The 19955-nt window shown below is 33.9% G+C and overlaps 1 protein-coding gene across 4 annotated transcripts in view; it reads right to left on the reverse strand.

Moving 5' to 3' along the window:
- jbug (filamin-type immunoglobulin domains fbug) overlaps positions 1–14527 on the reverse strand; it is a 126284-nt gene extending 111757 nt beyond the window's left edge. For 2 of the 4 annotated variants that reach the window (XM_017626359.1, XM_017625679.1), the window contains exon 1: positions 14449–14527. The gene's annotated coding sequence lies outside the window, so the exon portion shown is untranslated. Of the gene's footprint in view, positions 1–5414; positions 5801–14329 lie in introns of those variants that run through there. The other 2 variants (XM_017624290.1, XM_017624976.1) reach the window with 2 other exon arrangements.
- Positions 14528–19955: the final 5428 nt, after the last annotated feature.

A 19955-nucleotide genomic window follows, 5' to 3' on the forward strand; every position in this document is an offset into this window, starting at 1 on the left:
CTCAAATATTTATTTGCCCATTATTAATTTAATGCATTTTTGTTGATTGTTTTATAATCAGCAACTCAAACCATCACCAGCCTGGGCTGCTAAGTAATTCAAGGTTTCGATTTTCGCTACTAGCTCTCATCGCGGCTACCTTTGTTCGCCCAATGTAATAAATATTGAGTAATTTTGCAAATATTTACATGTTACAGCTGCAAAAGCACTTTACCTGCCAATTAGCTAAGCAGCAAATTTACTTTTTTGTCAACATTACAGCACGTCATCTCTTCAATACAACGCTTATCGTTTATCGCTTAATATGCTTTGTTAAATACACAACTTAGTGCTTAACAATTTATTTAAAAGCATTTTTATATTTGGATTTATATGTATGGCTTTGTGAAATTCAGGTTTTTGTAATTTTAATTTTATTTTTATTTTTAAGATGACATCAGTATTTTTTATGGTCTCTTAAAAAGAGCAATTAATTGCTGCTGTCAATATCAGTGTCGCTAATAGCGTCTTATTTTGTATTCAACAGCATTAGGCGTACACAATAACAAACAATTTTTGCGCCGAATTTAAAATTTCGGAAAATAAACTCCAAGCAAAGTGGCTAGTGAGCTCAGAATAATTTAGATTTACATGCCGCATGACGAAGAGATGGAAAGCTTTGTCAAAACGCAGGCAAACACCAATAACGTGGTGTTTATGCGAAATCGCGACGCTACGTCCGGGGAAGCTTGGGCCAAAACCTTCAGGGAGAGTCTGTTTTTGTATCAATCAATTTAACTACATACAACACCTGGATTTTTATTTTAAGCGCGGAGATCCTTGACCTCACTCTGGTTTGCTCTGAGTCAGTAGATCGAACTGGACGGTTCAAAGTGATCATCATCGGTACACTCCATTTACCCTTTCATAATCTGGAAGAACTTGGTGCTTTCCGAAGCTCGCTGGTTGAGCTTGTCGAAGTTTACAGTTCTGCATCCAGAGATGCTCTTAAAAGCTCATGCCTGCCTTAATTCCGTTAGGCTAGGCGATTTCTCGAATGGAATTGTAAAGTGGTTGAGAAAGCTTTCATTTAAGATGGATCACTAATCAAAGGTAATTTGTATATGATTCTTGTACGCGTAGAACTACAACAGCTGAACAGTAATGATGTGCTGAAATGTGATAGAAATTACCGAAGCCGGTTGCAATGAGTTGGGGAGCCTGCCGTGATGCGCTCTGTCGTTGGCGATAGGTTTATTTCGAGTACAGCAGAACTTTTATGCATTTGACGTAAATAAAAGCAGAATAAGAAGATTATCAGATATTCACACAAGTAATTTTTAGCAAACAAAAACCGACTTAAAAAAATATATATATATCTATATATTTCATGATCCAATGATCGGTTCTAAACCAAATTAGTATGGGACCACCTCTGAGACACGTTGCAAAAAGAATTATTGAAATCGGTTGATGTGGTGCAAAGTTATGCGGTAACATACATAAAAAAAAAAAAAATATTCCGATGAACTGATAACCTCCTCCTTTTTTGGAAGTCGGTTAAAAATAGAAATACATAGATCGAATATGGCCACAGCCGTATTTTCAGCCAGTCGCGATGTAGTCCCGGCGCCGCCGAAATACCAGTACGTCTTAAAATAATTTGACATCTGTAGTTTCAGGTGTATCCTTTTCAATATTTTCCAAACTTAATGTCCTTTGATGTTTCCACTTCGATGACGCTGGCGCGGAGTATTTGTACTGACTTAAGTCAGTCGGAAGAGTTATCGAAAGGTTCGGTGTTTTTCTCAGGAACTCTCCATACATTTTTTATTTAATATTTTAGGAAGAGGTACCTACATATATAATATTAAAGCAGCAAACTGATGAGTTGCTAATAGTTACTTTAATATTTAAACGGTAATTAGAGCCTCTTGCTCCTCCTCAGTGCACCTAAAATTAGGTTTGGTTAGGTTGATGTGGTAGTCGGTTCAATGTCCAACTAACCTAGACCTTGCACCTCCATTATGCTACCACTGTGGAATATGGAAACCTCAGTGACTGTTCTGTATAGAACTATTTTGCAGCTCTTATGAAGCGTAGGATTGGTTTTATTCCTACACCGAATAGTTCCGTGAGAGAGCTGAAAAAGTCCCTACCTCTTAGCTAGGAGAGGCTACGCAGTTCTTAGGTTCTATCCTACCAATTTGCGGCCTTAATAGTCTATTTGTTGTATAGGTACCTTCGTATAACCATGACCTATTGGCCTCTTGAATGATGCAATTTCTAATCCTTAATTTGCAGGTTGCCAGTTGATTTGATGGCCGACTGGCTATCTGAAGGTAGTAATCTTAGTCTTCGTTACAAAAATATCTTCTACTTGTAAATACTTATCGTATATAGATGGATATCAGGAACTGTGACAAGAATATGCAAAGCGGATGAGTTAGATATGCAGGTAGGGTATATAACACAGAGTACTTTGAGTAGTGTGTGATATGGTTGAGCTTCCTTGGCTTCCGAACCCGCTACTATTGACTTTAGTTTGCGCTGTGAAACTAAACTAATATCATCCGTTTTTGTAAAGGCTAGTGGCTAAAAATCAATAAACTATATTCTTGTTATATCCTTGTTGTTTGTTTCGACTTATTTAATAATCTTTTTTTTTGCATAATTCATTTAAATATTACAACAACGTTAATAAAAGACAAGCAGCATAAGTGAGGGAAATGAAAATAATATGCGTAGAAAGGAAGGCACACTCTCTTTATGCTTCTACTTACATATTTTTCTTACTATACAAATAGTTAGCATTCTTCCTCTTCTTATTCTTCTTCTGTCTTGGGTATAATTAAAATAACACAAGTGCACTTGCAGATATGTTACGGTCATGCATGTTTAACATCGCGTGTGTCACACATGTGCCACAAATGCAGTTACTTTATTATCATAGATGGTGGATAAAGTTGCATTATACATCATGCTGTACATTTTAATTGAAATGCATTCAAAAAAAAAAATGCAATTCATTTACAAATACATGCCACAGCACTCTACTATATCTGCTGCATACTTCTTGCCTGTTTGCTTCTAAATGGAGTCAGAAATTTTTTGTTATATAATACAGACACTTGGCAATGAAAAGCATAGAAGCAGAAAAGCAGAGAATATTAACGAAAAAGAAATAGCAAAATGCTACCGGTTGCGAGTTTGTGACTTAAGTCTTTTGTTTGATTTGCCAGTTTGCAAGAAATGGTACATATCTGTATGCATACATGTATGTATGTATGTATGTCATATGTTCGCAGTTTACTTTTGAGTTGAGGCTCTAAATTTAACTGTGAAATTGTTCACTACTATAACAGTACCTACTTTTCTCGTTTCTCGACTACTAACTACGTAGCGGCCCGTGCTTGGGTTTAATTACGCTGACTAAGATCAAACTGCGCGCCTTTAAAGAAAAAGGCGAGAGAAGATGGTGATAAATGAATATGTATAAGAAGGAGCATAGAAATTTTATTTGTAAAATTCCAAACGTTTTGCTTTTTTTGGCCTGAGAATCAATCTCATAATTAGCTGGAATGCATACTAATGTAGTAAATACATACATATGTATGCCTATGACTGCTGAATTTCATAGTTCATTAGTAGCTTCGAAGCAAATACAAAAAAAAATATATGAGGTGTCTTTAAAATTCGGTCAGGGTATTTCCGGGATTTTAGATGCAAAGCTTGAAAAGTGTTGATTATCATCTGTATTTATGTACATATGTGCAAAAATATTTAGAATGAGTTGATCCCAAGGCGAAAGGCATTAATTTCTGTCGCCGAAAAACCTTTTGTATAAATTTTAAATGAAATTTTGTAGAAGCCTTTGTACTCAGAAATGAAGTTAACTATTCTTGTGAGAAGCAACTTGCGAAAATTTCTACGTCGTTATTGTATAAATAAGTGTTTACTTCATTAAGGTCGCTTATCATAGAGTGGGATTTAAGGCGTGTAACAAGCTACGGTTAACGTAAAAGTGGAAGAAAATCTGATATGCAATTGCAAACTTTACAGACGGTTCCTAATAGCACAACATCATATTTATGTGTGATGTTTTTCTAAAGATGAGTTCCGCATGATTGTGTATTGGGACACTAAAGCCCTAGCAGAAGGTTGACTAATCTGGATATGTGCGAAAATATTGCATCTAATTTGACCATCTCTTGACGAACCAAGAACATAAATAGGTCCCCGAAAACAAACATTCGGCTCTCCATAAAACACGAACGGGGCATATAACTTCCAACCATAGGGATGCAAAGTCTGTATATTTAATACGTAATCCTGATCGAATATTTCGCACTCGCATAAGTTTTCTTTAAATTTGCATATATGTATGTACAATAAAACCGGTTGCTTATCTTAAAAATGGTACGGCGCGTTCTATTAGGCGAACAAGCGTTATTAATCTCCAGTTGGGCTTACTAAAAAAAATTTAGTATCTTTCTTGGTTATTTACGGATTTTCCGGGACTTTTTCTTGGACATTTCGAAACTCCTTGGCGATTTTTCGGAAAACTTTGTTTTTTTTTGGGACAAACTTTTTGAAAGTTTTCCGAATATTTTGAATTTTTTTTTAAATAGTACAGTGAATATTATTACTTAGTCGAATTGGCGTTATTAAGTTAGTTTTCGAGATTTTTCATACACTATTTGGCTTATTTTAAAATTTTGAGGATTTTTCGGGCTTATATACAAATTTTTTTGGGACTGCTTTTTACTTTTCCAGATTGCTCGGAATTTTTGGCAATTTTTTAGGGACTTTTAGCAATGTTTTTTGAATAAATTTTTTCCGAATATTGTGGATTTTTTGTAGGATTTTCGCAACATTTTCATCACTTTTTAAAGTTATTAATTTTTTATATAAAGAATTTTTTTCGGAGCTTTTCGAGATATTTCATTAGCTTTTGAAATTCTTTTAAGGCTTTCGGGTTTTCTCTTGCGTAATTTCAATGGCTATTTTCGTAGCTTTTGGAAACCGTATTTATTTTTGCCGAGCCTTTCAAGATTCATAGAGGCTTTTTCGGCACTATTCGTTTTAAAATTTCCACAATTTTTTTCGGGACATTCTGGATCTTTCCGAAATCCTCTTATATATTTTCGGGACCTCTTGGATTATTTGTGTTTAATTTTTCCTGGACTTTTCGGAACTTTCCATGATTTTCTGAAATATTTTACGGGATTTGTGGGATCAGTCGTAATTTATTAACTGACTTCACAAAAAGGAGAGAGTTATGAATTCGTCAGAATTTTTTTAGTTTGTTTTATGTGTGTTACCGCATAACTTTGGACTACGTTAACCGATTTCTATAAATGAGAATTGAAGGCGGTCTTGGTCTTGGCTTAAAAATTACTTGTTTTCTTAAGAATTACTTGTGTTTATTATACTTATTCTGTCTGCAGGGTTCTTTGAATTTTCTCTTCGGTTTTTTTCCCCAATTTGTAGTGTTTAGGTAGATTTTCAGTACTTTTTGGTAGTATCCGTGTTAAATTTTCTGCGGAACTTTCGGAATTTTTGTGGGACTTTCGGGATCCTTGGTGATTTACTTATAGGAGTTTTCGGAATTTTCTCTAGATATTTTCCGTAATCCTCCGAGACTTTTTCAATAGGTTTCAATATTTATCGTAGTTAACATATTATTTTTAAGAACTGTATTGTTATTTTTAGCCTTTGTTATTTTGATGACAAATTTTTGTGGAGACAACAATAATTTCACAAATGTTAGAAGTTAAAGCTATTTAGGAGATCACTTCATATCCTCAGCCGAGTTCGTTGGGCAAATCCCATCAGATTCGACGTACAAAGACAGTGGTCTATCCACTGTGCTTAGTTCACCCCGTGTACACAAAATCTTTTTTCCTTACCCACATTTCTAATTTTTCATTTAAAAAGCAGCCGTAAGCTTAATAAAGTTGTTGATTAAAGATTTCTGACTTCAATAAAAAAATCATAATCAGCTTCGTCATGAGTTTCATCTTCCCCGAACCGGTTCACTTTTCACTTTTGGTTTCCGTGTATTTAACAGGAACAGGATGAACGTTTTTCGGGCGAAACTCAGGATAACGCTGAATAGGTATTTGAACAAACGAAATTTCAACTCAGAAAGATATAATTTTGTTTGTCACTTATGACCTTCACCACTACCAATTCTCTTGCAAAAGTCAAAACCCATACTTAACGTATTCCTTGTGGGACCTTAAATGTTCTTACATATTTCATCTTAACTATTGAATACCATACATACGTATTTAATTCAGATTCATGCTTTTCCTTCCAGTAAAATAAATTTTAAATCTCAGTTTCAAACAGTATAGATTTTAACTAATTAATCAAATACTGGTTTTTAGTCAATCGCTATGCATGCATACATCTTCAATGAATTTGCATGGGCAAATATTGAAAAAGGGTGAACAAATCTAATTTCTATTCAAATCCAAATTTTTATTACATTTTCAAGCGAAAGTGTTCTTCATCGGACTCTATTCGCTATTTCGCTCTACTAAACTTAATTTATTTTAGACGCATATGCACATAAATACATTAATATTTTATTTTATTTCAACGGTGATTTCGCTTTTTCGTGCCATATGCATGTGTGAGTGCTTAATGAATTCACAGCAAAAATGTTTCTAAAAAAAAACAAATAAAATGAAGCAAATGGGGAAACTTGTTCGCGAGAAATGCGAATAACTGAAATAAGCAAATATTCAACAACAGCAGCAGCAGCAACGCCAAAGTACGGCTAGGCACCAAACAGGCAGCAGGCCCACAAACAAGCGATTGGCGAACGAAATGGTCAAAGCAACCACGCAAATAGCGCTAATCAACAACATTCCAAAAATACATAGGTTTTTTTTTCTAACTATTTTCTGAGAGTGTTAGCACGCAAGTAGATAACTTAGGAGATATAAACACAAAAAAAAAAATAAAATACAAAAATCGACATGATTGCCACATAAATTAAGTGAAAGAAAAAAATAAATAAATTAATAAACATTTTTTAACCATTTTATCTATTTTTTGCGCAAAATCTTTTGCAGCGCCACAAAACAACAACCATCAATGAATTTTTGCGACAGAGTCAGCAATCAATCATTATTTTTTGGCAATTACAAAAGGAGCGAAACGTTAACGCTTTACGCGCCGAAAAATCCAACCAAAATTGGATATCGATCTGTGTTTGTATAAATGTTGTTTTGACGTTTTCAACGCCACCAACGCCAACGCAACCGACATTCGAAATTCCTTTTGCAAGTGGCATGGAAGGGAGTATGTAAGTTGTTTGCTGCCGCCGGTGATGATTGTATGTGGTTATGGACGTCCATATTTCTATACATACATACATATGTACGTATGTAGGTGTGTGTGTGTGGTTCTATGTATATACACTGGCGGCAGAAATAATAGACTCGCCGTACTTTTAAGAATTTTGGCTATATTTATTTCGTTTATTTTATGTTTAATATTTTTTTTTTATAAAAGGCTAGGTAGTTATGCAACAAAAATCATATAAATCCGCTTTTCGAACTTTGGACAAAAATTATAAAAATTCGACAAATTTTTACCAAATTTTTAAAATTTTTACTCAGAATTTTTTGGTATGCAGTTTTGTATATTAGTATATCAAAGTGCAAGTTTTAGCTAATTAAATTTTTTTACCCATAAAAACTGTGCTCGATAATTTTTTTATATGGAACAGAATGCCTAGCATCGTCAACAAAAAAAAAAAATGTCAAAAATCAACGGTATTTTGTAGCCACTTGAAACTTGCACTTTATTATACTAAAGTTGAATGGGCTACAAAACTGTTTACCAAATTCTACAAATTCTGAATAAAATGTTTAAAAATTTGGCGAAATTTTTCAAATTTTTGTATAAAGTTTGAAAAGGGGATTTATATGGTGTTTGTTGTATAGCTAGGCAGGCTTTTATAAAAAATATTAAACATAAAATAAACCATGGATTAATGGCCAAAACTCTTCTTCTGCCGCCAGTGTACATATGTATGTGTATATATGTGTGTTAGCATTCGTATAGGTGTAACTATATATTTATTTATGTGTATGCATTTTGTGTGGGCTGCGTTATTGGCGCATTTCGTGGACTTTTGCACCCGATGGCTTGTGGGCAGGTTTATTCAGAAATTAAATTGACGCTTTTTGGCAACCACTGACACAACACCGATGAATATTGAATGAAAAAATAAATAAATAAAAGTAAAAATAAAAAATAAGATTAAAAATATTGTATTGAACTGCCAACTTGTATCGACCCACCTACGCCGATACGGAACAAGTTTAGTTGAAATATAAGTTTGATTACTATATGAAATAGAGGGCAGAGACCGATGAAGTGGAATTCAAACATTGGTGGTTTGCAAATGAATCTAATGCGTAAGATTGTATAAAAATTTATATAATTTACATTAAACGTTGATCCGGAGAGTAAATGTAGATTCGATAGACAAAAAAAATTATTTCTTTTTCTTCTATAATTTTACCTATTCAAACTTGTGGAGATTCCAGCTAAGAACCAAATGAAGCCGAGTAGCTAATATATATATTTCTTAACAGTATTAAGGTATTATAAATTTAAATGTACCTACTGCTGACTTTAGTACATGCTCTAATAAGATTCAGACACTTAGTAAGCGAAGAGATTATGCCAGTTTCCAATGAGTGACTAGTAATATTTGGAATTTAAAATAATACATAGTTATTTTCGAAATTTCAATTCAAAAAGTCAGTCGGTAAGAATTCGTACATATCGATGGTCCTCTACAATAACAACACAACTCAAAATTGTATATTTTTCAGTAGAGCTAATTAAAGATTTTACGTTTCATAACTTCACAATACTGTGTCTTGGAACCTAATTATTGTGGATTATTTGAAGTTATTCTGTAGCGAGTCTTTGCAAACTTTCACATTATGACTGCTTTATAATGATTTAGTATGGATTACTTTGAAGAATATGAAATAAGTAACTATTATTAAGTAGTTAAACGAAAATAAGTCTACTGGTAATACGAAAAATGTCGTTATCCTTACTTTCTTACTGATGTTATAAATGCGAAGGTGAGTTGGTGTGTTTGTAACGCTTTCGGACCTTAACCGCTAAACCGATCATCATGAAATTTTGCACACGGGTGGCACCTCATATACAAACGGAAGTTTTCATACGGCATATCTAGGAAGTTTTATAGTAGAGTAATGGAACTTGGAGGATGGTTCCGTGCGCTGAAGTGGACAGATTTTGACTGCCATTCAACATTCAACCAGAAGTGATTGGCGTCTGTTAGCACAGAAGAGAAACTGTTTTGGACTCGGTCACAATCGCTAAGGCGGTTACAGCGCCAACAAAGAAGAAGAAGATTTTTTTCAATCAAAAATAACAGTTAAATAAATATATATTTTTCGATCAAAAAATCAGGGACGTGAACCGGAAGAAAAATTTGGCCGGTTCGGTTCAGCGAACCGTTGTTGCACTTTTGGATTGTTCCGTCAAAGCGGTTTTTTGGTCTTTGAACCGGGGTTTCGGTTCGGTTCAGCGATTCGAAAAAAAAAACGCGCAAATTTAAGGGTCAAGTGAGATGGGCTGCCTTTACATTTGATATTGGCACATGGTATAAAAACATGGTAGGTATTATGAAAAAAGGTGGGGGGTGGGGGGGGGGGGGGTTAAAAGAAAAAAAAGTGGGTACATTTATCTATTGAAAATTGGTTGAAACGAACCTTTAAACCTTTAAAGAAAGTGGTTCGGTTTTCGGTTCAGATCAAACATTTGTGGAAAATTTCGGTTCGGTTAATGGTTCAGTTAGTTAATAGAAAAACGCGGTTTTCCGATTCAAAACCGGTTTGGTTCAAAACCGGTTCACGTCCCTGCAAAAAATAAAAGTTAAAATTTGCCTTCAATCTTTTCGGGCAAATATAAAAGTTAAAATTTTACTTTTACTTTTCCGGTCAAAAATAGCAGTTTGCGTATTCACAATACAATATGTTTTGATTGAAACAAAAAAATAAAAATCAATGTTAAAAATGAATTTTCCATCTTCAGTAAATGTGTTTAGTAGATAAAAAATTAAAATAGTTAGTTTCCTGTTCGGCATTATGGTTTGTGTGTTTGAAATACGAAAATGACAATTTAATCGTTGTCTGAAGCCAACTTCTAAACCTGTGAAAATGAGATTTTGCAACCGCTCAACGTTGCCGCCGCGGTATGCTTCATCCAAACTCTATGGGCATGAGAAATTTTTGACATATAGACAGTATCGATGCTTTTATTTAGGTAAGTTTTTAATATAAACTGATATAATGAATTGCAATAACATTCAAATTTTAACTTTTATTTTTGATCCGCAAAATAGAGGTTAAATATTCCTTTATTCAACAATTTTTGTTGAGCTCGAGGCCGTTATTTAATAAAGTTTTTTTGTCACCGATGGAAAAAAAGACATATTTTTACTTTTATATTCGTCTATTTTTGTCCGAACAGTCAAATTTTAACACTTGATCAAATTTTTTTTTATATGAAAAAAGTTGCAACATCATCCACAAAAAAATTCAAAAAAATCAATAGTAATTTTTAACGACTTGAAACTTGCAATGTCTTATACTAGAATTGAGTGGGATAGAAAACTGCATAACCAAAACTTTTCTAAATATTCTAATAAAAAATTTTGAAATTTTGATGACTATTTTTTGAAGTTTGACTATTTTTTTTTGCAATTTTTGCAAGATTTTAAACTTTTATTATTGTAGTTTCTGTTATTGATTGAATTGTATTTTAAACGAAAATTATTAAAAATAAATAAATAAACATAATTTGCAAACAATATCATTTTAAATTTCGTTGCTAATTCGTTGATCGCATCTGTATATCGGTGAAAAAACATGAATTATTTTCTGACTATTAAAAAAAAAAACAACAGTAACGGTCCCTGACTAATATAGTTATGAGTGCAAATGTAGAAGCAAGTTTGCAAATGCTTAAATACTCTTTGAGACAAAACAAAAAGAAAAACTCGTGAAGGTCATGCTGTTTGCCAAACGCTGACCAACTGGATTTACTGGCGAAATAAGTAGAAAAACCACACTCGTTTGAAAGTAACAGTAAAATTAGCTAATAACACTGGATCACAAATTTTAATTTTGATTTCGTTCGCCAGACGCCACTATCCAATTTGTATGTAGAATCGCTTAATTAATCAATTTCTCAGAACCTATTAGGGTTATCGAAAAGTATTGTATATACGGGTCATGGAGAATTTTATTGGCTTTAATTTCCCGTATCTCGTTTTAGGATTATTCAATTGGTTCGTAAGATATGCGTGATTAAGTAAACCCACCTTTTTTTTAAGCTGAATAACAGTAGATTTCAAATATCACGAAAAAATTGTTATCTCGATTTTCAGAATAACCGAGCAATTCGACATAGGAATTGGATAGTGGCATCCATAGAATATTTTTGCTGTAAACCAGTGTAATTAAAGTTAAATTATTTGAAACACGACTAAAAACTTAGAGTAAATACTTAGAAGGTCAACATTGTCAAAAAAAAGTTAAAAATAGTATAGGCAACATTGTATACCGACAAGGTAAGATAAATAAAACCAAGATACTAAGTATTATTTGTGCAGTTTCTGCCGCGCGCAGAAAGTGAAGGCGGTGCCGCTGATGACAGTGACAGGCGCGCTCCCACAGCTACAAGCAATTAATGTTATCTAACATCAACACCAACTGCCATGAAGCTTAGAGCCGTAGGCGGTAGTCGTTGCCAAGGTAGGTGTTCGCGTCTTTGCCGCTCGCTTGTCAAGCGTACTTCCTTATTCGAAAATACAGGTCAAGCGTTGCAAAAGTTACATACAAATGAAAGTAAATTACAAATAAGCGAGTATCAACAGTGAAATCTCAAAATAGTAGCAAATGTAATAATTTCGCAATGCATTATGTAACTGATAGACTTAATTTATTTTATCCAAAAGATATATGAATATGGAAACGAAAAAGTTGAAGATTAAGCCAAAAAAAAATAAAATTAAAATTGAATAAAACAACACAATGTGCGAAGAATTGACAATGCAATAATTTGCCCATATCTTTTTATACCTGAGCGTATAAGTGTTTTTCATACCACTAACAATCATTTTGAAAATTATTCACATATTTCTGAGTTCAATGAATTTTAATTCTTTAAGTAAATTATATTTAGTTTTTAATAGGGCAAGATGATGATTCAGAGAGAGAAGGAGGAGCCTCACTAGCAGTTCAGAAAAAATGGTTAAAGATCGATGCAAGGATATCGAGTTTTAATAGAGTACGTCCTCGACAACACCGAAGGTCCCCATATAGAGTTTGACTTATTGGAAACCATTTAAGGCACTTCGAGCTTAAATGAATCGTTAGTGTTTGGGTGCATTGAGAACCTCACGTTACAGTACAGCCACTGTGAGTGCTAGGTCAATAAACCCCGAGACATTCGTTGCAATAGGCCCAAACAGGAGGGGGTAAAATCTGAGAAGATAAAAACTTTAAATTGCCATTCACACTCCACATTTTCGTGGTCTTGATATGAAAAAAAATTACAAAGGCTAACAAAAAAGAAGTTTCTGCATATTGAACCAAAACTCTATTTTCCTATGTTATTCGACGCGCTGAATGTGAATTCGAGGTATGTTTTAGCCTCCATCACGTCAGGTTCGAGGACTTTTAAAGGTCAAGTAGGGAAAAATTCATTGAATAAACCTGAAAATTCAATACAATTCTTCAGAATCTGACCTTGAGATGACATCTGCATGACCTATAAATGACCTTGAAGAATCAAGGGTCCCCCCATGTTCGGATTCAGCCACAACACAAACCCATGTATATGAATTTTAATTTTTATTGAATATATTTTTTTCCTATTTGACCCGAACCTGACATTATGGAGGCTAACAGACCTTGGATTTGGATTCAGCGCATCGTATATAATAGGTATACAGAGGTTTACTGAAATATGCAGAAAATTATTCTTGGTTAGCGCACGAAATTAAATTTTCTTTTCATTTTCGTATTATCTTCATCTTTTATGAATATTGAAGCCACAATTCCTACGCCAAAATTTTTTTGTAACAACATCAAGATTTACGTGAGCTGAGCTCTTTTGAACATATCTCCAAAAATTTCATTACTTTTATTCTGTTGGTAAAATTTATAGCTGTAAGCTATTATCTATCTATCTATGAATCTATCATCTGACGTAAGTTTTATAAAAAAACTCCATTTCCGATGGAAAAACAGTACCGATGTTTTTTTTTTTTTTGGAGAGTGATGCTTCCTAATGTGCGTAGTTCGGTAAAATTATGAAGACTCTCTCAATGGATTAATTTTTAGCTTTTTGGCGCTGCTCCATATATTGGTCGGGTATGCATTGACTCTGGTGGAAAACTTAGAAACAGTAATAGGAAAAAAACATAGGAATACACATATACATGGAAATGCAATAATATTCAATAAAATACGGCTGAGAAAACGTGAGAACGACAACGCACAATCGCACATAAGTACATCCCATCATTGGCTATGAATTGAAAAAGTGGTAAATATGGCATCTCGGGCAGCTGAAGAGTAAAACAAGTAAAGAAATACATGCAGTATATAATTTAAATGGAAAAAAAAATAAAAAGAAATGGAAAAGTACAGTAAAAGAAAATACTGAAATACAAAAAAAAAAAATTATTTGATGAAAAACGTGGCTAACATAAAAAGCGGCACCTGCGAGCGCACGTTAATCACAGCCAAATGAAGTGGTATATAGTGGAGACAAGTGGAGTGGCGGAACTGAATCAGATTCCAAGCGGAGCTGAGATAGATGCAAGCAGAAAACCAGACAAAAAATGGGTAAAAAGTCATCGAAATAGTCTCGAGTAGTTGTAATGTACGAGTATAGGAGAGTACTGCATGTAGTACATGGAGGTCACTGTGTGCGTTTGCGGCGTCGAGTTTGTGGCAAGTGCGCCAAGCGCGCGATACAATGGGCGACAGAGCTGGCGCAGCAGACAGACTGCGAGTAATGAATTGCAGCAGGCGGGAAAACGGAAAGCGCGAGACGAAAAATTAATTAAAGCGCACAAGTAGTAAATTGCGAGACAGCACTTTTCGAAGCATCGAGCAACAGAGCAAATTTAATTTAAAAAAAATGAACAAAAGAAAAAACACAAATAAAAGCAATGTACTTAAATAGACAAAAGCGGCATAATATGGGTAACTCATTAAAAAAAAAGAAAAAAAAGTCATTGTAACACAGTAAAATAAATTATTACTTTTTATTATCAGCCACCAGAAGTATTTTGCACTTTTATTTGCTGGCAACACACGTAACTATTTCTTTTTTTGCACTTTTAATGCAAAATTTGCCTCGTTAATGTAACTATTTTATTACACAATTTAAGAGTTTCAGCAATTTCTTGCGTCCAACAGCAGTAGCTGCGCAGTATCACTTGTGGCGAGCTTCAGACACGATCGGCAACTGCTTGTCGGCGCAGAAGTCTGTCTTCAAAATGCGCACAGCGCAAAGCTTTTAACTAGCTAAGCTTTTTTAGTTTTACTCTCTATGGAGTGCAGTTTTTGTAACATTTCCAGCTGGAAAAAAGGAAACTTATTGGAAATTGATGACGTCATTGTTTGTTTGGTTGTTTACATCGATAGCAGCGCGTTTGTGCCTTAAGTCTTTTGTTTATCTTCACTTACTATGCCAAGTACACCGACATACGTATCTACATACATAGGTACGTATGAATGCAAACTAAACGTTGAATGCGTAAATATGTTGTTTGCTTTTTATTTTGCTATTGCGACCGCTCCTATTTGTTGCCTTATTTGTTTTGATTATCTTTCGGTATAATGGCATTTCCGTTTACAATTATCGCAAGGCATTTATTTTTTAAATAATCACTCGAATTTACTCATTTGCAGTGACTTGTAAGTTAAGCTTTTGTTTTGAGCAAGTTGACCAGAAGCCACATGAACCTAACCTATAAATGATAAAATTATAAAATATCATCAAATATTAAACACTGACGTACCTTCAGTTACCTTGCATTGAAAAATGTTTGAAAGCACTTTTTTTATGAATTATTAAATATTTATTTTTATTAAATTTTCTGTTTATTCAGTTTACACGTTTGACTGGTCATTTGAATTTGTTTTTGTTTTTGTTTTTTTTTTGTATTTCACTTAAATGTTTTACATTTACATTTTCAAATAGTATTTGTTTAATTTAATTTATTTATTTTTTTTTCATTTGTTTCTAGGTATTCCACTGCATTTCATAGAAATTACAATGAATATTTTTTTTTCGTATAATTTACATCCATTTTTCAAGCATCAATCATATTTTCGTCATCGCAATACTATTTACCTTTCATGCTGACAGAAATTTGATTTGGCTATAGAATAAAGTAAATTACATAAAATACACTGTGCTGGCATACCTCTCTCTACACATACATGTGTATAGCATATCGTAAATTTATGTATTGCAAACAGTATTTAGCAAACAATAATTCAGATCTGTACATTCGTAAGTAGATTTTGTATGAAATTTCTTTTTGCAATAAAGACAAAGCTTTTAAGCAATAATGGCCTAGTTATTTTATGTCTTAAGCGCAAAAGTAATAGCAGAATTTAATATTTTTGCTTAATGCATATTAGCCTAATTTAACAATGAAAAGCGAATTTAATATCTTTAATTAATTGTAAATTTGAAATTTTAATTTCCTAAACAACCAAATTCATATAGGAAAACATGAAATTTTATAACATTAACCTTTTAAATAAAATATATTATTTAATCATAACAACCTTGCTGCCTAACTATAAGACTTAATTTATTAAAAAAAAAAAACATTTATATTTACAAACTGAAATCTCTTTTATTTAACTAACTTTTTTCGACCTAAATATGTAAATACCAAGTGTTTTTTTGTTCTTTTTTTCGCAAACGAAACATTCATCTTTTTTTTTGTGCTACCGCCGATTGTATTATAAAAGTTTCTTTTTCCTTGTTCAGAAATAATTTTTTGGTTTATTTAATTATTAAAAGGTTTAGAAATGAATTCTAATTTTTGCAATAACACTTAGTGAAGCAATAATTTTTGTTTACAAAATTTCTCCTCATAATAAATATAATAGAGAGATAATATTTTTTTCTTTTTGTTTTTTGTTATTGCGGCATAACAAGAAACAATTTATTCCAATTCCAGTGTAATTGAACATGAGTAGGCAGGCTTAGTGGTGTTCCGATACCAGTACTAAAAAGTATAAACTCGATTACCCCTAACAAGCACTAAGTAAGTACTTTTTGTACTACAAAGCTTAAGCACTGGTATTATGCTTCCAGCTGAAGAAAAGTGCAGTGGAAAGTCATCGGTAGCTGTGTGAGGCCTACGGAGGGCTTGCTCCATCAATTTCCACAGGCTTCAACGTTTCAAAAGTGGCGATTTTAACACCACGAACAAGGAGCACGAAGAAAGGTCATCAAGGTTTGTAGACGCCGAAGTGGAGGCAATTTTGGACCAAAACCCATGCAAAACCCAATAAAAACTTGCGGAAATATTAGGCGTGTGACTCAACAAGACATTTCATTGCGATTGACAGCCATCGGTATGGACCAGAAAATCCGAAACTGGGTGCTCGACGAACTCAAACCAAGAGATACCGAATGGCGCGTCAATGTTCGTCAACATTAAAAAACGAAGTCGTGTTTGCATTTTATTGCCACTGGCAATGAAAAATGGATTCTCTAGGTCAATCTAAAGTGCGAGAAGGCGTGCGTTAAGCACGGCGGACCCGGACCATCGACACCAAAGCCGAATATCCATAGCAGCACAGCATGTGGTGGGACCAGAAGCTAATCCTATCATAAAGGTCATAGGTAGCTATGGGCAATACTTTCGATATAATACATTGTGCCAATTTTGCAAGAAGGGTTTCAAAATCGGGAAAAATTCCTTTAAAACTTACTTGTATCTATCATATCTATGTTCGTATGGAAGAGTTGCATATGACGCGGAAGGTTGGCTTTAGTATAATGAACTATTCACAGCATGTGATTGCGAATGACTCACTGCCGCCGAGCCGTTAAAGAACTTTTGGCAAATAAACGTGCAAGCAATAATTGCGATGGACAAATCGAAAAATTTCTTGTCGTTAAAAGAATAAAGGGAAAACGAAATCTTTCCTTTTTGGTTGTTGTTGTTTCCAACGAAATCGCCTTTTTCCACTGTAGGCTTTTATTTTGTAAGCAATTATTGTACTGAGCGCTTTTGAGTGCAATTAGAATCGACTATTTTCTAGCGATACTTTGAGTAGCATCGCATATTCTCTTCGTTACTTTTAATCAGTACAGTCGTCGAGTACATAGTGGTATCGGATGAATACAAAGTGTTCCATAGAATGTGGTAATCTCCGAAATAGCAGCTCTAACTTCTACCGCTTCGATTTGGTTGCCTTTTCCACTTTTCCCAGAAACAAATAGTAGTACACATATGTAGTTCAATAACGCTGTTGGATTAAATAATTTTTTTCTCACTTAGCGTTTAAAAAGTTATTAACAAATGCCATAAAATCTATCCCAGGTTTACAAACTTTAACAAAGTTAATTTCAATTATGCAATAAACATTATAAAATACTAACTTTTGTGATAAAAACTTTCCTGACTTATTAAATACTAATAAATCTATGGGTGAAAGGGTGTTCAATATACATAGGTATGTACTTTATTCAAAACTAGTACTTCTGGAATATTTGAGTAATACTCAAGAGAAGTGAATGAATTTTTTTCTTTTTTTTTTGAGAACATTTTAGTAGTATTCTTTAAACACATTAAGCAGGGATGACACGATTTGTATATTTTTACAGATCTGTACATTTTCACAGTTAGAGAGAGGTGTTGTATGGAAAGTTGTTATTGAGCTGAACTCGTTCTCAATAAAAATTGCTGAACAATACACTCTGTTACCGCCAAATGTACAAATGTACAAATCGTGTGATCCCTGCTTTAATACTTGTGCGCTTAACCAGTGTTTTCTTAAAATAAACCTAAGTCTGCGATTGCAAGTAGCCGCCCATGAATGGAAAAATATTGAGTATTATTTTTTTTTTACATATAAGTGAGAGTAGAGATTTTTTTGGTGCAATAAATTAAGCCTATGTGGGCAACGCTATAACCGGTTGTGGTAAAGAAAGCTATGAGAAAGCATTGAGGGCATACCTTATCAGAAGAGTTTGGGAATATCTACTCTAGCGATCGAGAGATTTTATTGGGAAAACTGGCCTAATAGACGAACGTTGACCCTACTGGTAGTAGCAATGCTTTTTCGATTTTTTCCTTCACTGACAAATTTCAATTTTATCTGAATGCAAAATGGCGAAAATTTCAAAGGTGGCCATTGTATGATACCCATTTATTGATATGATGGGTGAGATATTTCGAAAATGGAAAATTTTTCGAAGTTTATGAAGTCGTTAGAGGTGCGTACTACTACTACGTAGGACCTGGGGTCTATCCCTGGTTAGGGTAACATATACAATAGCAAAGTATTTTTCAAATAGCGGTCGCCCGGCAGCGTGCAATGATAAACCTCCGAGTGTATTTCTGCCCTAAAAATCCATTTCTCGTTCGGAGTCGGCGTAAACTTTTAGGTCCTTCCATTTGTGTAATAACATCAAGTCAAGACGCAATCAAAGTTTTCAGCTTTGTCAAGTTTAACTCAAAAATTGTGCTGAACTGTCGTCGAACGTAAATGTAAATTTTATCGTATAGAAATGTTCCTTCGGGAAGATTTATGTTAAAGGCAGCAAACCCCTCGAAAAAGGCGTAGCAGTTTTAGGTCAAAAGTTAACAAAACGCAGATTTTATTGTGAATTTCGCCAGAATATCCCTTCGTTAACAACACTTGTTCGGCAAGGTTTTTCTAAATAGAAGAGTCTTCTAGAAATGGGCGGGGAAATCTTATGACCAAGGGTAACAATTTTGTTTTTTTTTTGTGTGCATTTCGGCAGAAAATCTGTTCGCTAATAACATTTGGTCCCCAACTTTTTTTTTTATTTTTAAAAAATGCCATGAGGAAACGATTTTGATTACAATTTTTCTTCTTTTTTTAATGCCCAACTTTGTCATTAACATTTGTGTCATCTAATGCATAGAGAAAATTCGGCATAAGTAATCTTGAAGATATGAGCGTTACCGTGAAAGAGCTTTTCCGAAAATTGACCGTATATAGATTTGAGTAGTGCCGGAAATTTTCAGGATCTTGTGGTATTTTAATGTTCGTTTCCTGAGAAAAAGATTTTAAGGTTGAAGCATTTTTAGGGGCCGTCAATGCCCAAAATTTGTTGGTATGAAGATTTTTTATTCTGCTCTTTATTATCCACAGGGTTTGTTATCTTTGTTGAGAACGCAAATTTAAAGCTTTTGCTGCAGAATGATGAGAATATCGTGGCATTTACTACAAATCCTAGCAATTAAATGCGGTTCCGAATTTGAGAAATTTTCTAGAGGTCTTGCCATAAGATCTTTATAACTCGTAAGGAAACAGAAGCATTGTACGGAGTATGCATCAGACTAGGCCGAGCACATGAAATTACAGCTTAAGAAAGTTTTATTACATGGCAGCTGAGAAGTACATGTGCAAAAATTTCACAAATTAAATTAAGGAAATTGTTGAACATGTAGCAGTCGTAGCATGCATTTAGGCGCCCGGTGTGAAAGTCTTGAATTTTCACGGCAATTTTGAAAAGGCTAAAAAATGGCACCTTAAATAGTATAAAACCCAAATTTATTGACCAATTTTTAATATCATATTTTTCCGCCTTTTTGTCCTCTAAATAGAATTTTTACTCCGTTGTTCGTACTCCCGTTAGGCCTTTTTTCCCGTCCGCTAGAG

This window comes from Rhagoletis zephyria, unplaced genomic scaffold (genome assembly GCF_001687245.7).
Source record: "Rhagoletis zephyria isolate East Lansing unplaced genomic scaffold, Rhagoletis_zephyria_1.1 Rzeph_scaffold_00001, whole genome shotgun sequence".
NCBI classification, from domain to species: Eukaryota; Metazoa; Arthropoda; class Insecta; order Diptera; family Tephritidae; genus Rhagoletis; species Rhagoletis zephyria.